General features: G+C 36.2%; 1 protein-coding gene across 7 annotated transcripts in view; it reads left to right on the forward strand.

Moving 5' to 3' along the window:
- LOC108582037 overlaps positions 1-18659 on the forward strand; it is a 139746-nt gene that overhangs the window by 32183 nt on the left and 88904 nt on the right. For 4 of the 7 annotated variants that reach the window (XR_004185390.1, XR_004185389.1, XM_031669121.1 and 1 more), the window contains one exon: positions 1538-1933. The exons of 2 other annotated variants lie outside the window; for them this stretch is intronic. The gene's annotated coding sequence lies outside the window, so the exon portion shown is untranslated. Of the gene's footprint in view, positions 1-1537; positions 1934-18659 lie in introns of those variants that run through there. One more of the 7 variants, XM_031669124.1, reaches the window with a different exon arrangement.

Genomic DNA, 18659 nt, shown 5'->3' on the forward strand with positions numbered 1-18659 from the left:
TTTGTGGAATTTTAGAACCAGAGGACACTTTAGTAAATTTAAAAACCAAAATTAAATACTGGGTGATTTTAAAACTAATCTAACATTATATAAGTAGTTAATAGCAGAGTTGAGTCTAGAATTTGACTCTTTATTCCCATTTTGGTGATTTTTCCAGTATACCATATAGTTATTATATTATTTATACAATAATAATAATTCTTTGAGTGCCAACATCTATCTTCAAATCAAAGTAGTAAGTTAGCGAGATACTAAATTTCCGTATAAATAGACTAGCCTAGTTTTGATGATGCATATAACATTTAATTATATATTGTAAGTTTTGGTCTATTCAGCAAAGATACAGACCTTGAAGAAGGCTGACATATGGAAACTTAGCATGAGATTACAAACTGCCAAGAACCTTCAATTATCATTACTCACAGTACATCCCAATAAGTAACTGGATGATTAGAATTGAGTTTGGATTCCCCAAGTACACCAGAGATACTCGCACAGAGGGGAAACTCATGCCCACATCAATTTTCCAAAGACTAAAGGACTGTCAGTTGAAGTCTGAGCTCCTCTGCTGAAGTGAAGATAGACAGTCTTGAAAGATAGAAACTGCATTGTGAGATGAAATGAATTTTTAAAGGATCTAGACTAGACTCTTAGGACAATGTGAGGCAAGATTCTAACAACTTTGGTTTGAAATAGCTAACCATATTTGCCAACAATGATCAGATATTAGAGACACTCAATACGAGTTAGAGTTCTTGTGGGAGTTTCACAATGATAGTGAGAATAAAAATTGGTTAATTTCTAGAACACAATCAGACAACGTATTGCATATCAGGAACCTTAAAAATAAAGATTTTGTAAAATTTTATTTTTAAATAAAAATTATTTATTTAAAATTTAAAATTATTTATTTATAGTTGTGTTGATTGTGGGATGATTTGTATAAGGGAGTTCATTATATTAGTCTCTATTTTGGAGAACAGTTAAATCTTTCACAAAATTTAAAGAAATATTGATAATACTTGGCTCAGGAATTCTAAGTTTTTTGTGATTCATTTTAACAAAAGAGTATAGATGAAAAGATTAGTGAACATTATAGAGTGGTGAAAATTAGAAATAATCTAAATTTCTAACAACAGGGAGATGGATGAATAAATTATGATATATCCATACAATGAAAAGCAGTAGAGTCATTAAAATAATATTCAGAAGGATACTTAATAAAAAGAGAAAATACTCAAAGTACATCAAGTAAACAATACAGAACAGTATAGTCTGTATGTGTGTATATATGTGCATGTTTAGTAGATAAAGAAAATGCATTAAAATCGAAATGTTCTTCATGATTATATTATTCCTCTGTTTCTGAGTTTTCCAAGTTTTTTATAATGAGCATATATAAGCTTTTTAAGTTAAAAATAACTATTTTCTTATTATAAAGTCAATACATGCTAATTTTAAAAGTAGAAAGTACAGGAAAAAGGAAGAACGTATTTAAACATCTATATTTCAAAAAATATATAAAATTAAAACACAGGAACAAAAATTCTTCAAGTCACTTGGAGGTAATTCTGACAATAAAGGGCGTCTGTCTCCATCAGCACCAAAGTCTAGAAAGGAAAACCATGCTCCTAAAGTACATACTCTCTGAATCAAGAACAAAGTGGACTGAATAACGATGTCAAGGATGAGAAGAGAGATTCATTGACTGGATATTGGTTAGAGTTAAGGAGTTGAGAAATGAGAGTGAATGTTTTCAGGAGCAGCTGCCATCTGTGTGAAGCCTACTGAGAGAGACAGTAATGGGAAAAGGACTTAAACAATTCTTGCTATGTACAGAATGTACTATTCTCTTTGGAGTTGTCAAGAAACGAAGTCAAAATATAAAAGTGAGAACAGGGTTGTACTAATAAATACTCTATGACTCCTCAGATTTGTGTCTTTGAGTATGAGAGTGTACTGAGAGTGAGTTAAGTGAAGCTCAACCCAATTTACTTGAGTTATACCATGATCCCCAAACTTAATACCTTGGTTGTCCCATATTTGTAGTTACGTGGCTCTAGAAATCTGACCAACTTTCTCACATGATCTGAAAAGCCCTAGTTAGAGCAGTGGTTGTCAACCTTTTTTTCCCTTTAGCAACATGTAGGACAGATGACACTGTCATATTGAACACATACCCATGGTACACTGAGGGTTCTGAGGGTTGAGACTTATCTCTAACTCCAGTGCTTTCTCTCCAAATTAAGAAAGCGAGTCTAATGAGTGTAGTGTTATCACAAAGAAACCCTTGACTATACTTCGATCTAGAAAAAACTTTGACTTAGAAAAAACTATTTTAAAATTTATATGAAACCAAGAAAGAGCACATATAGCCAAGACAATGATAAACAAAAAGAACAAAGCTGGAGGCATCGCACTACCCGACTTCAAACTATACTACAAAGGTAGACCACATACCTGCAGCCATCAGATCTTCAACAAACCTGCTTGCTTTGAAGGGCAGATGGGGTCCTGGGTCAAAACTGAGTGAGTGTTCCAAGGTGAGTGGAATGATTTCCAAGGTGGGTGGAATGATTTGGGAAAGATGCTAATGCTTCTTTGTATTTGTAGTACCTAGTAGAGTTCTTGGCATTTGCAGATAATTAAATTTGTTTGTTAAAAGCATGTGCGATTATCTAAGGATATTAGGAGTGAGAATGCAAGCCAGGTGTTTTGCATGTTTTGCATGTTAAAGCAGTTTCTGGGGTTTATAATATGGTTTGATTATCCTGGCTGAATGAAAATGTAAGAGAAAATGTGATTCAGAATATAAATTACTCAGTTCTTTCTTATCCCTGGTGGCAAGGCATATCCCCCAAGTTTGCTGATTTGGAAAATCCTTAATTTTGCAAGCACTGAATTCCCTTGCTTGCTATTTATCAGCATTCTGCAGACAACTCTTGTTCCTTCTCTATCCTTAGCCCCTTTTTTGTTTTTCTTGTTAAAAGATCTATTTAAAATATCAGTTCAGTAGCCCAACTATTTCAAAATCTCATTTCGTCTCATTTGTCATTTATTACTGGGCCTATTTTCTCTTCGGTGTTTCTTATCCCCCAGATATATTTGAGGAAACTCTTTTAAATCCCTGGGACTATTGCATCACTGGTTCCTTTTACTGAAAAAAAATCAGACTCAAACTTTAATCACTATATATTACCCCCACTTTTCAATTTCAAGTATTTTTTTTTTCTTATAAATCTGGAACTTTGAAAAATCCCTAGTGAGTCCAGGCTGAATAAAACACACGGTTTGAGAAATTTATCAGATGAATTATAACGTATTACTATTTACCTCTAGGTTATTTGAGGATAGTCTGATCTTTTTTTAATCTAACAATTTTCCATACCTTCTATTATTAGGGTACACAAAGATGCAGGTTGTTTTGTAGATATTTCATATTTTCCCCTAATTTTGATTTGCTTTTGGTTTCTTAATTTTTAAAAATAGGCTTATCTGGAACCCAGTTTTAATAAATCCTACCTTCTAAACATGTCTCTTGCTAGTGTTCAATTTCAAGGGCCATTCTCCTTTTGCTTTTCAATATTCATTAGGTGCTATTAAATAGCAGACCCCAAAAAAGAAAAATAAGCATTTGCCTTCAGAAGAATAGTAGAAAGAACATTAGGTTCAGAGTCAGGAGTCCACTCTTAAGCTTTCTGCCTCACACTTTATTTTTTTGGATTTAGGCTTTGCCTATCCCTCTTTCCCCATCTAGAATCAATCATCTCTCTTCTCTTTTTATCTAATACTGAGAAAAAATGCATAGGAAATTTTGCAAAGCACTATGAATGCCTGTGAAAAAGGGCATTATGTAAATGTCCAGTATTATTATGCTGGAATTTTGCCATTACTCTGTATGCAAAAGGATAAGATTTAGAATAATATTAGCTCCTTTCAACCTCCAGTCCAAGGATGTTCAGTTACCAAATACTAGGAGAATTATATTTTGATTCTTATTTGGTAGGCCACAGCAAAGCTCCAAGACACACTAGATTTATGCTATGATTTTTTAATGATGATTAGTGTCATTATTATGTTTACCCTCTTGGGAGAGGCATGGCAGTGGAGGGAATTGAGGGCAGGATGTTCTGTTTTTGCTTATTTTGCTTTGGTAAGGGAAAAGGCAATGCAAGAAAGGGTCCTGACTGAGGTCTAAATGGTCCAAATAGCTCAGTTTCTATGTGAAAGGGGGGAAAAAGATGGCAAAGATGTCACATAATACAAATGAAATTTGTATAAATACTGACACTATTGTGAAGCCCCAAAATTTGATACAGGTCTCAGTTAATTTAGAAAGTTTATTTTGTGAAAGTTGAGGACACGTGCTCGTGACAGAGCCTCAGGAGGTCCTGACTACGTGTGCCCAAGGTGATCAGAGCACAGTTTGGTTTATACATTTTAGGGAGACATGAGATGTCAATCAACATATATAAAATAAACATTGGTTCGATCTGGAAAGGCAGGATAACTTGAAGCAGGCAGGTGGCTTCTGGGTCATAAGTAGAAAAGAGATAAATTGTTGTATTCTTTGGAGTTTCTGATTAGCCTCTCCAAAGGAGGCAATCAGATATGCATTTATCTCAGTGAGCAGAGGGGTGACTTTGAATAGAATGGGAGGCAGGATTGCTCTAAGCAGTCCCAGCTTGACTTTTCCCTTTAGCTTAGTGATTTTGGGAGCCCAAGATATTTTCCTTTCAAATTTCTCTCCCCTGTTTTTTTGTAAAATCTTTTGGAGAAAGCATTTTAGGAGCAAATGAGCCCCTGGTCCCACGTTTTGTCTGATCTCTCATGGCTAGGATGATTTGTTCCTAGACAGGTAAGTCCCAAGTTACTAGGAAAGTTTTGTTAGAAGGTTGTAAACTCTCATGTCCTATGAAGAGAAAATAGGGGGAGGAAGGGAGATAAACAACAACCACAAAAAGAACAATTCTGGAAAATCTGTATAGGCCACATTACTCTGAAGTCCAAACACTGGCAGGCAGGCATGAAAGTGGTTTATGGATGTAAATAGATTGCTGTTATTTTCTTCTGAAGAGGGAAAACAATTGAAAACATTATTTTGAAAGCTTGTAGCCAAGAAAAATTAGAATTCGGTCCAAACTGTAGAAAATAATAAAATTGAGAAACATTAGGCAAGACTAGAATCTAAGAAGTGTATCTTAGTTTTGAAACAAAAATTTTCTCTCTCCAGTTTCCCATTTTTACTAATGACAAATCATGATAAGACTGGTATGCTTTATTTTACTTGGCCTAATTCTTTGCATACAGTACAGCAAGAATAAATATTTTTTACTTAGTCTTTTAAATTGGCTTTGAGGGAACTCTGTTCCATAGAAGGAATCTCAGATAAGACTTTTTTAAAGCTGAGACCAGCCATGGATTTGTGCCATCAAATACCTATGAGTTGGGTGATCCTTTCCTCTTGAGGTCCCAAGATAAACTTGGAGCTCCTGGGCCTGCCAGAAAGTGACATTATTTACTTACCACGGGTCAGGAACCCTGTACAGGGAAGTTATGAGGCCAGTTTCCCCAAGGGGAAATAAAGCCCCAATAAAGGGGCTTTATTGGCTCCATAAGTCAAGTTTAATTCCTTAAAGGAAAGCACACCATTCCAGTCAAAACCTCGGTAAAATAACCAGTTTCTCCAATTGTGTCCTGTTGCAAAATGAAAACAGATTCTTTTTGCACTTATGCAAATAACTGTATTGCGTAAGTTAAGAATACTCACAAATAGTTTCCAAATTCTGGAGAAATCAAGTAGAGAGAAAAAAATATGCTCCAAATTTTGTTCATATGAGTATACAAAATTGTTAAAAGCTGTCAATAGCTCAAAAGAAGATTCCTTGACTCTGAAAAAAGAAAAGATCAGCAATGTTTAAAGCAAAAAGTCAAAAATAACCTTAATTTTAAAAAAAGTAATCTGAGTTTTTTCCTAAGCAAACAGAACTTAAATAATAATATGACAACTTGATCATATAAAAGATTTTTTTAATAAATCCTCTTATTGTGACTTACACAGACCATTCATGATATTCTTGGACATTCTGGTTTGTCCTGAACATCCCTCTTTCTTAAACAACCAGTCATTTTACTCTAGGACTAAATTTACAATACAAGATTCTTTCTCATGAAATTATTTCCCTTTAAGCTTTCTTACCAAAAAAGAACTCTTTATTTTTATAACTTTCTTTAGTAATCTCTTTTTCTTCTTGGTTCCTTTTACCTTGTTTTATACATGACCTTCAAGCTTTAAATTAGACAAAAATTGTTCACCATTTTTTAAAAGGATACACTTTTTAAATGTTTTCCTACAAATGTATTTTTGTTGGAAAATATCCAAATAATGAAATATCTATTATTTAATTTAATATAACCTTAGTTTCTAAGTTATGATGAGTTTACAAGTATTTATCCTATTACATTTACCTAATTATTTATTTTAATAGTTTAGATTATTTATAAAAACTGTAATTGTCATTATTTAAAGTTACAGAGCTGCCATTTTAAAATTATAACTGAGACAGTGAAAAAGATTTGACCTAACTGACTCCATCTTGCTTCTATCCTCCAAGCTATCCTTGTTCATTCCTGGGCATAGGCCAAACTAACTTTGGGAGGAACTTAGTTTATAGTTTAGCTTTGAAACAAAGATGATAACCGTCCTTTCCCAAAACAGACCTTGCTGCCTATGGACTAGACCACCTAAAGCCACAAGATGAGAAGTTATGGTAATCTCACTAAATTCAAGATGTAACTATTTTTACTGAACCAATATCAATGTCTTATTTATTAAAGATTACACAAGCAAAGATTATTCTGTCTTGGGCTGGATTTATAGTTTTGTAACCCCTATGCCAAATTTTTACAATTTATAGTATTTGGCAGGGATAAGTATGAAATTGTTTGATTAATAATTGTGAACAAAAATGTATGCTGGCAATTCTTAAGACATTTCTAATATTATTTTACCAATAATTTTACAGCTAACTTATTTATTAAAGATTTTACTTAAGTTATATAAACTTGAAAACCCATTTGGCTAGTCTTTTGTTTTTTTCCTGATAAGGCATTTGATTCAAGCACTTTTATTTTCTCAAGCCAATTAATTAGAGCTCTTTTATTTATTTTTGGTAGTGAAATATTGTGTACAATACATAGACATAGTAGGCATGCCAATATAAGTACATCTTAGAGATTTAGAAAACTCTTTTTTCTCTTATCTTAGACTTTCAGATCTTGATAACCTGTTTCACAACTCTAAGCAGTTGTCAGCTAAATAGCCTTAAATTTTCATATTAAAGGAAACAACTCAGAAGAAAATCAAATAGCAAAATTTACATCATAAAGTACATAGAGAAAAAGTCTAGTGGTGCTAGAGGGAGATTAAAGATGGACGCTAAATCAAACATAAAATTGTGAAAATCGATCATAGCATTGTATAAGAAGACCAATTTTATTTAGATAGGGACTACCTATCTTTTAACTGGATCTCTGAGCTCTGGGAAGAGCCCACACTGAATCCTGGGTCTCCACAAAGTGAGAATTACGAGATTGGACCATGTGATGCTTTTACAGTACACTTAATTTTTTTTAAACAAAGACATTTCTAAGTGTCTAAACCACACTCTCCCTTAAAAACCCAAGAGTAATCTCTGTTGCAATAACTATTTTAGTCAAAATTTTTTTTTTTTTTTTTTTTTGAGACGGAGTCTCGCTCTGTCGCCCAGGCTGGAGTGCAGTGGCCGGATCTCAGCTCACTGCAAGCTCCGCCTCCCGGGTTCACGCCATTCTCCGGCCTCAGCCTCCCGAGTAGCTGGGACTACAGGCGCCCGCCACTTCGCCCGGCTAGTTTTTTTTTGTATTTCTTAATAGAGACGGGGTTTCACCCTGTTAGCCAGGATGGTCTCGATCTCCTGACCTCGTGATCCGCCCGTCTCGGCCTCCCAAAGTGCTGGGATTACAGGCTTGAGCCACCGCGCCCGGCCTATTTTAGTCAAAATTTAAAAAGATAACACAATACAAAAGTAAGTAATTTAAGAGCTGAGACGAACTTATCTGTTCGCATTCTTGGGGTTCCATAAGGAAAAAAATGTTTCTCCCCTAAAGAGAGTCTGGTGCCTTCTTCATTTTCTTTAAGGAACCCCAGGTTATTATAATCTATTTTAGGTTCTCCATGCAGCAGAGGGTGCAAGAGAAGGAAGAGACAGCAGGAGTAAATGAAGAAAACAGAATTCAGTCAACTGAGAAGAAAAATACTTTTGCTCAAGGAAAAAAAAAAAAAAAAAAAGACAGGGTCCTAGAATAAAACCAAAAACAAAACTATGAAAGCCTGTTAAACACACACACACACACACATATCACACATATGCACACATACACACACACATCTTGGATGTTAGCTTTTAATTAAGTTGACTTTTAACCGCTGAGCTCCTTTAAAAAAAATCTTTTAAAATCTCATTACCATATTCCAGCTAGGAAAAATTGCTGCTATTTCAGAAGTATAGCCATTGCTCTTTCAGTTTGGTCTGGCTAGCAAAAAGGTGGCCTTGTTATGTAAATAAAGACCCTTAGTAGTCAAAATTAAAAATATTTTCTCTTTTTCTTTTTCCTTTTGCTGGCTATTTTTCTCCCCCTACCATACCACCTTTGTGTGTGTGTGTATGTGTGTGGAAAGTTAGCCACTTCAGAGGCCTTGTTCCCCATAATTTGGAACTTCCTTTGGCTTTAATCAAGTCGGATAGAGTTGATCAAACCCAATGGGGAAAAGACCGAAACAACAACAAAAACAGAAACAACAAAAAACAGTTAAGCAAAACAAAAGATCGCACAACTTATATGATTACTGAGCGCTCTAATGGTAAGGAGAAATTAAGACCAGCTGATTGTTAACTTTAGCCAAGACAAAACCCCAATTCAGCTACTTACCTAGAGATGGGTCTCAGGCTGAAGATGGCTCTCTACCGTCCTAGAAGCAGGAAAAGTCCTCTCATCTTCCCTGTTGGAAGTGAGCTCAAACTCCGTGAAGGAGTTACCTACCTTCCATCGTCATGGAAGCAGGAAAACTTGTCTTCCTTGTTGGAAGCAAGTAGAACTTAAAAAAAAAAAAAGTTGGGAGGAAGTTGTACAGCAAAATAAACTTTAGATCTCAACCATATTTTGGGAGATCAGGGATTCTCTGGAGGGGGTGCTCCCATACCTCAGCAAATTGTGCTGTTGGTTTGAGCCATAAAGTTAGCTCATGCTGGTACCAAGCACCAATAGATTTGCCAAAGGTCAGGGGCACTTCCACTCAGAATCCCTACATGGTTACCAAAATGTAAACCCCCAAAATCTGAGACAGCTCTCAGTTAATTTAGAAAGTGTATTTTGCCAAGGTTGAGGATGCATGCCCATGGCACAGCCTCAGGAGGGCCTGATGACATGTGCCCAAGGTGCACAGGTTGGTTTTACACATTTTAGGGATACATGAGACATCAATCAACATATGTAAGATGAACATTGGTTCAATCTGGAAAAACAGGACAACTCCAAGTGGGGAGGGAACTTCCAGGTCATAGGTGGATAAGAGACAAACGATTGCATTCTTTTGAGTTTCTGATTAGCCTCTCCAAAGGAGGCAGTCAGATATGCATTTATCTCAGTGAGGAGAGGGGTGACTTTGAATAGAGTGGGAGGCAGGTTTGCCCTAAGCAGTTCCCAGCTTGACTTTTCCCTTTAGCTTAGTGATTTTGGGAGCCCAAGATATTTTCCTTTCACACTATGTGGAATATAAGGATATATACTGCCTCCAGAGTCACTAGAAGGTACAAGGCGGTACTAAACACTCCCAGATGTAAAAGAGTCAGCATCCTTCACTGAACAATTTAAGGGTACGTGAAAGCCCAGTCAGCCTCAACGTACCTCCTGCTTCCTCAGTGCCATAATCTGCTATCTCCACCATCAGACCCACTCCATTAAATTGCATTTGCAGTTAATTATTCTATTCAGAGCCCCTGCATAAGACTAGGAGCTCCTGCGTAAGAGCTAGGTGCTTATGATTAATGCAACCAGCAACTAACTTGCTGTAAGTATTGATTGATTCTCACACCTTGTAGAAAAGATGACTTTTAGATGAGATCTTGAAGGATGAGCAGAGGTCAAAAAGTCAAGTACCCTGTGCAATTAACATAAACATATGAAGTAGACTAGATACAACGCAATAGGAGCCTAGCTGCTTTTGTTAACTGGGTAAGAGTAGTATCTACCTCATTACTTGCTACAGGCCCAATATAAATATATCTAGGGCCAAACAAAATATATCTAGGGCCATATAGAAATCCTTGGATATCAGCTTGAGATCCCTAATTTAAATACATGGAGGAAGGATAGTAAGGTATTTCCAACTGAAGGAGTAATATGCAAATAAAAAAGTAACCATGACTTGCATGTTACCTATGAGAACTCTATTGGCTTTGATTAATGTATAACAGGGATTGGCAATATTTCAGAAGCATGGGTACAAGAAGTGACCACTCTTCTTTTGAAGAGATAGAGACTGGTAGGGTAAGATCTCATAACTTAGAGTGAGCAGAGGGCTTCTTTATGGCTCAAGGTTCAAAAATATTTCCCATAAATATTTCGCTATTAATGCTAACATATTCTTTAAAATGCAGATGTCAATCAGAAAAATTCAAATCAGATCACCTTGTATAACCTAGCTGAGACTAACCCCAAAGAGGGAATCGAAAATTACATGGGGGAGGGAAAGGGAGAAATTTAGAGCTTAAGGCTTGGGTAGAAGTCAGAACTGTAGGTGGATGTGAGTGCTCTGGCAAGCTGAAGGCAGTTGAGGAAGCCTGCAGGTAGTGGGGGTGGATACTGCAGGAGAGGGAGGAGGCAGGCTTTGCCTACTGTGCAGTTTTGCCTAGGGCAGCTAATTGCTTGTGCCCAGGAAATTGCCTCAGAAGCCTTGGGCAATATGCGGTAACTTTTCCCTGATGCCTAGTTTATCAGGTTAAGTTGAAATTTGGTGGGGAGAAGGGGGAGAATGATGAGCTGAAAGAATTCCTGAGCTGAAAGAAACCTTAAAGGTCACTAACTTTTTTCAACAAAGTACCTCCAATGATAAGAGAGGGAACTTGAACCTCTAGGAATCTGGGGACTTAGCCCAAAGTAACCCACCACAAGTGGGAATATCTTTGAAATCTCTTGGTTTATCTTAAAACTTTGTATAAAGTTTGCATTGATTCAACATCACCATGTTTGTTTTAATATAATAAGACTTTAAATTACTACACCCAACTGACCAATCTCTAAATAAAACTGTCTAAGGCCCTACCCATGATATGTCAAATTGCTTGGCCAAGACCTTTAGCTAGTAAGGGCCAAGATAGAATAAGAATTCAGGGTCTGGTACGATGGCTCACGCCTGTAATCCCTGCACTTTGGGAGGCTTAGGCGGGTGGATCTCCTGCGGTCAGGAGTTCGAGACCAACCTGGCCAACATGGCAAAACCCCATCTCTACTAAAAATACAAAAATTAGCCGGTTGTGGTGGCAGGCGCTTGTAATCCCAGCTACTCCAGTGGCTGAGACAGGAGAATCACTTGAACCCAGGAGACAGAGGTTGCAGTGAGCCCAGATCGCGCCATTGCACTCCAGCTTGGGCGACAGAGAAAGACTCCGTCTCAAAAAAAAAAAAAAAAAAGAATTCAGGTCTCCTGACCACAATGCCATATCTGTTGTGTACCAATGGAGATGAATAACAGTGCAAGATGGTGAGGACTGTGTCTGGGGAGAAGGGTAAAAAAGGGAAAGTGGAAGGGGTCTTCACTTTATAATTTTTCTTTAGGATTGACTCTGGTGTGAAGATTATATAAAGTGAGGGAAGGGATCTAGCATTCATTACTATGTGCCTACACTTTGTACCGGACACATTATCTTTATTATCTCTCTTAATTTTCATAGCAACTGTGGAATAAGTTGTCACCATGATACAGTACAGGATGAACAAATTCTGAGATTAACAAATCTGCCTATGGCTGCTCTACTGGTAAGAGGTAGAGTTAGGATTTGAATCCAGAAATGTCTGACTAAGCCACACTGTCTCTTTTCCACAGATGTTTATTAAACACACGCTATATGCAAAGTACTATACTAGGTGCTTTAAGTGTATGAATAAATAAATAAGCTGATTAGGGAAATAAACAATGAGCTCTGACTGTCTTGTTCTTGGAGTCTATAGCCTGAAGAAGGAACTCTGTAATTAATTAGCTGGTCATCTTAGCTATTTATCTAATGCCCCAATCTGATAAAGAAGTGAATTAGATCACTCACAACCACAAAAATTAGAAGATATTTTCAGTGTTCATAAAATCTTTTTTAAAAATCAAAGGATGCACCACACATGGCCAAAGCCCTTTTTATTAATACTTTATAGCTTTGCATGGCATATGGAACAATGTTCCCAAACTGTCCTAAGTTATTAATAGGTTCAGCAACACCAAAACCAAAAACCTGGTGTTAGCAATATTTTCTTCAAAAGTGCATTAACAATATAAATGTCAGAAAAATACTAAACACATTTCTCTTGTTCTTATTATGTAAAAGTCTGTCTTTAAGGAATGGTGGGCAATCTTAAGACAAAAGAAGTTGTATATGTTACCTGAAGGATGAATGACTGGTACTCAGTTTGTTAGTCAATGCAGAGTCAGGTTTTACCATTTTACCAACTTATTCTAAACTTTAGTGTATGTCAACTATTCAGTGATCTTCAGCCTTTCTTATGCATATTTGTGATATGGATAAAATTTTGATCGTTTTAAGGCAGTTTCCTTGAAACTGTTTCTACTGTTTACTTTAATCTACATGCCTATTTCATGGGTTCATATTGATCTTTCATCACTACTTTATAGTGCATTTTGAGGGCAAACAGTTTTGGGAAATACTGATCTTGAAATTGTTGCTGCCAAGTTGGTACCAGGCATTGATTGCCAGTTTCTCAAAAGAGATACTAATCTTGATTTCGCTTCTTACTTTTTGAACTTTTGTTACATGTTAGATGGATATGTAGTGTCCAATGTGCGTATATCTACAACGTTAACAGCACATAGATTTAATGCACATAGATGCACTTTTCTTATATACTTGATAACAAGAAATATTTAACAAGAGTAGTTAAAGAAGTGAATTTTACGTTATATGTATTTCATTACAATAAAAAATGCAACAGGGTGATACTGGTACTTAAGGAAGAACATAAACTAATAAATTGCAACATATAATATTTTTCATGTCATAATCAGATATAAGACAATAAATAATAATCATATCTTATTAGTATGAGAAAAAAACATAACCAGGAGCTGGAGCTACATGTCCCAGGGGATATAAATAAGAAACAAATTCATTAAAGAATATTTACATAGAATTAAGTAAAAAGGTAGACTTCGATTCGGTTTTGTTTTTGTTTTTGTTTTTGTTTTTGTTTTTTGAGATAGAGTCTCACTCTGTCACCCAGGCTGGAATGCAATGGCACGATCTTGACTCGCTGCAGTCGTCACCTCCCAGATTCAAGTGATTCTTGTGCCTTAGCCTCCCGAGTAGCTGGGACTACAGGCGTGTGTGAGCACGCTAATTTTCATATTTTTAGTAGAGATCGTTTTTCACCATGTTGCCCAGGCTGGTCTTGAACTCCTGGCCTCAAGTGATACGCCCACCTTGGCCTCCCAAAGTGCTGGGATTACAGGCATGAGCCGCTGAACCTGGCCTTGACCACAATTTTTAAAAGGAAATCAGTCATTGATGTGTTCTCAGTACTTGGTATAGTGTCTGACAGAGTAGGTGTTCAAGAAATATTTTTTGAATGAATAATAAGATTATTTCCACACTGGAGCTCTTTCCCTAGTTGTCCATTTAACCCATTTACTTCCTAGAGCAAGTTGCATAACTTATTCCCTTAGAACATAGTGAGGCTAAACCAGAGTGATTATAAAACTCTTGATAATGCCACAGTAAAAAACAAAATGTTGTATGTAACAAATATATCTGGGTAAAAATACTTTTAGGAAGCTTTGTTTAAAAAATCATTTCTATATCTTTATTACCATATTTGGTTGAACTATATGAAATTGCTATTTTTTTGTAGGTCAAAAATAAGCAATTTTATATGATTTGGTCGTAGTTTATAAATTACTAGCTAGTGGGTGCCTCCAGTTTTTCATGTTGGAAACATTACAGCTTGGAGAAAATGTAATTTAATGTTCATTAAAATGATTCTTTTTTGCTCCCAAATGCAAGGGACTGAAAAGTGATCTCAGAAATCAGAACAAATATTATAATACCTTCATTAAAATATGTGAACCTGACACATTTACTAGTAAATTTTATGGTTAATCACAAATCTCCTACCAGAGGCTGTGGAATGACCATCTGAATGTATTATAAGAAGTCCTTTTTTTTTTTTTTTTTTGAGAGAGTCTCGCTCTGTCACCCAGGCTGGAGTGCAGTGGCACGATCTCTGCTCACTGCAAGCTCTGCCTCCCTGGTTCACGCCATTCTCCTGCCTCAGCCTCCTGAATGGCTGGAACTACAGGTGTCCGCCACCATGCTTGGCTAATTTTTTTGTATTTTTAGTAGAGACGGGGGTTTCACCGTGTTAGCCAGGATGGTCTTGATCTCCTGACCTCGTGATCCACCCGCCTCAGCCTCCCAAAGTGCTGGGATTCTAGGTGTGAGACACCGCGCCCGGTCTGTAAGAAGTCTTAATGGTCTTAAATATCAATTGCCTTAACATACAGCAGCCCCTTTCACTTCCGACGTTTAAATAGGCCCTCCCAATTATGATTTAAAAAAATGGTAATGTCATTTATTTCATAATTAGAAGTGTAATAATTAAGTAGATCTATAATTTGTTTTTAAAAATATTGCAAGTAATGATCAAAGGCAGGGAAATTAATTTTGATCATTTATTATTTTAATAATTTTAAGTCCCTAAATGATTACAGTCAATTGAAGGGCCCCCAGAGGTAGTAACCATGGGCAAAGTCTGACACAGGAAATAGAACTCTTTGCTTCTGACATCATACATGACACCTTTAGCTACTTGTGAACACTGCCACAAGAGAGACCTCAGGGACACAACCTTCAAAGCTGAGAAGTATAAGGGGGAGAATTAGAAAGGGGCAGACTATCACCTTCTAGCTTGTAACCAGTATGCCCTCTTTATTCTCCCAGTCTCGGTTTAGCAAGGGAGCATTTAGACTGAGATTACACAAGAATGCCCAGTTACCTAGACTTGCTAGTAGACCATTCCAGCATTAGTGGGAGGAGTGAGTGGGTGATGCACTACATTTTGGTCACTGTAAAGCCTTCCAGACATTTTCTATGCTTGTATCTACCTATATACTTTAAAAAATAGTACCATGTGGGACATCTTGCAACATAGCCTGCTATTTAAAAATTAAATATATATATATATATATATATATATATATATATATAATGAACTTCTTTTTCATTATTATTTTTATACAATATTCTTTTTAGAGCTTCTTAAAATTGTATTGTACATGTGTTGCTCCACAATTTATCCACGAATCCTCTATTGTTGTTCACTAAGTTTTTCTAAATCACTTCCTCACTATTAACAACATTGCAGCTAAATGTGAGCATAAATCCTTAATTCTTTCTTAGGATAAAATCCTAGGAGTTGAATTTTTTGGTTGACAATGGAGATTTTAAATGATTTCATGCAGAAAACATTTAGCTTACAAAAGCAGAGAGATGGATGAGATCAGAGGCAGTAGAGTAGACTTTTTCATACTCGGGGAGCTTCTGAAGAGAGTCTAGTCTACGCAGCTTAGAAATATGAATTAGACATTGGAAACATTTTGTATTTTTCACCTTATACTTAATTATTTTAAACGAAGGCCAGAAAGATGGGTAGGGTGAGGAAATCTAAAAATGGTTAGCATTTCCTGGGGTATTTATTATGTGTCAGGCAAATGCTTCAAGCGCTTTTCATGTCTCTGATTTCACTTTAGTCCTACCATAACTCAAAGAAGTGGGTAAGGAATGGAGGGAGGCAAGAAAAACTAAACAACTTCCCCAAGGTCCCACATCTAATACTGTATATGGTAAAGCCCAGAGCTGTCTGTACTCTTAACACCTGTGCATTGCTTCCTCCCATCCAACACACTGGGCTGCATAGGCAGAAAAAATAGGAAAGCTTCATAATAGAAGAGGCTATAGTGCACATGATACCTTTCTAAAATCTTCTACTTTCCTCTTTTTTAAAAGTTTTATTTTTCTACGAATGCCACATTCTCTCTTGCTAGTAAATACACTGACTATATAACCTTAAGTATTTTACAATTTGCCACCAATTATTAATGTCACTAAAAATTTATCTATATTAATTAGAAGGTGCCACATCAACTGTTGCTACAGTTAAATTAATTCTGATAGTTGTTATAAGTAAATAATTATTTTTATGTGATTGTACTTGGTAAGGACGTTTCTGAATTCTCACTGGATAAATTCTTTATATTTTGATTAGTCTTAAAGTCAATCAGGCACAACAGACACAACAGGGAAGATTGTGGAACTGTCCTTTCTAGAAAGTAATGCTGCATAGGTTTTTTAAAAAAAATTGGGGGTGGGGGGTATATAGTAAGTATCTATATTTATGGGGTATGTGAGATATTTTGATATAGGCATATGATGCTTAATAATCACATCAGGGTAAATGGGTTATGCATCACCTCAAGCATTTACAAACAATCCAATTATATTATTTTAGTGTTTTTGAAACATACAATAAATTAATGTTAACTGTAGTTGCCTTGTTGTGCTATAAAATACTAGATCTTATTTTATCTAACTATATGTTTGTACACATTAACTATCCCCATTCCTGTCTGCACTGCCCGCCCCATTCCCCTTCCCAGCCTCGGTAAACATCATTTTACTATTTCCATAAGTTCAATTGTTTTATTTATTTATTTTTTTTTAGCTTCCACAAATAAGTGAGAACATGTGAAGTTAGTCTTTCTGTGCCTGGCTTATTTCACTTAACATAATGACCTCCAGTTCCATTCATGTTGTTGCAAATGACAGGATCTCATTCTTTTTTATGGCTGAATAGTACTCCATTGTGTATATGTACCACATTTTCTTTATCTATTCGTCTGTTCATGGACACTCAGATTGCTTGCAAATCTTGACTATTGTAAATAGTGCTGCAATAAACATGGGAGTGCAGATATCTCTTCAATATAATGATTTCCTTTCTTTTGGGCCCATACCTCAGAGTATGATTGCTGGATTATATGATAGTTCTATTTTTATTTTTGGGAGAACCTTCAAACTATTCTCCATAGTGATTGTACTAATTAACATTCCCTCCAACAGTAAACTAGGGTTTCTTTTTCTCCACACACTTGCCAGTATGTGTTATGGCCTATTTTTGGATAAAAGCCATTTAAACTGTGAGATGATATCACATTATACTCTTAATTTTCATTTCTCTGATGATCATTGATATAAAGCACATTTTCACATACTGGTTTGCCATTTGTATATCTTCTTTTGAGAAATGTCTGTTCAGATTATATTACTCAGGGTTCCCTAGAGGGACAGAACTAATAGGATATCTATATGGTAGTTTATTAAGTATTAACTTACACGATCACAAGGTCCCACTATGGGCTGTCTGGGAGCTTCAGGAGCAAGGAGAGCCAGTCCAAGTCTCAAAACTGAAGAACTTAAGTGTCCGATGTTTGAGGACAGGAAGCATCCAGCATGGCAGAAAGATGTAGGCTGGGAGGCTAGGCCAGTGTTACCTTTTCACATTTTTCTGCCTGCTTTGTATTTGCTGGAAGCTGATTAGATTGTGCCCACCAGATTAAGGGTGGGTCTGCCTTCCCCAGCCAAGTGACTCAAATGTTAATCTCCTTTGACAACACCCTCACAGACACACCCAGGATCAATATTTTGCATCCTTCAATCCAATCAGGTTGACACTCAGTATTTGCCATCACACAGATCTTTTGCCCATTTTAAAATCAGATTATTATATATTTTTTCCTATAGAGTTCCTATAGGCTGGTTATTAATCCCTTTTCAGATGCATAGTTTGCAAATATTTTCTCCCATTCCTTGGATTGTCTCTTCACTTTCTTGATCGTTTCCTTTGCTATGAAGAAGCTTTTTAACTTGATGTGATCTCATTTGTCCATTTTTTTCATTGGTTGCCTGTGCTTGTGTGGTATCACTCAAGAACTCGTTGCCCAATCCAGTGTCCTGAAGAGTTTCCCCAATGTTTTCTTTTAGTAGTTTTATAGTTCAAGTCTTAAATTTAAGTTTTTAATCCATTTTGATTTGATTTTTGTATACAGCAAGAGATAGGTATCTAGTTTTAATTATCTGCACGTGGATATCCAGTTTTCCCAGCACCATTTATTGAAGAGACTGACATTTCCCCAATATATGTTCTTAGCACCTTTGTTGAAAATGGGTTCACTGTTGATGTGTGGATTTGTTTTTTAGTTCTCCATTCTGTTCCATTGGTCTCTATGTCTGTTTTTATGCCAGTACCATGCTGTTTTGGTTACTATAAATCCGTGGTATAATTTG

Source organism: Papio anubis, chromosome 7 (genome assembly GCF_008728515.1).
Source record: "Papio anubis isolate 15944 chromosome 7, Panubis1.0, whole genome shotgun sequence".
Taxonomy (NCBI): domain Eukaryota; kingdom Metazoa; phylum Chordata; class Mammalia; order Primates; family Cercopithecidae; genus Papio; species Papio anubis.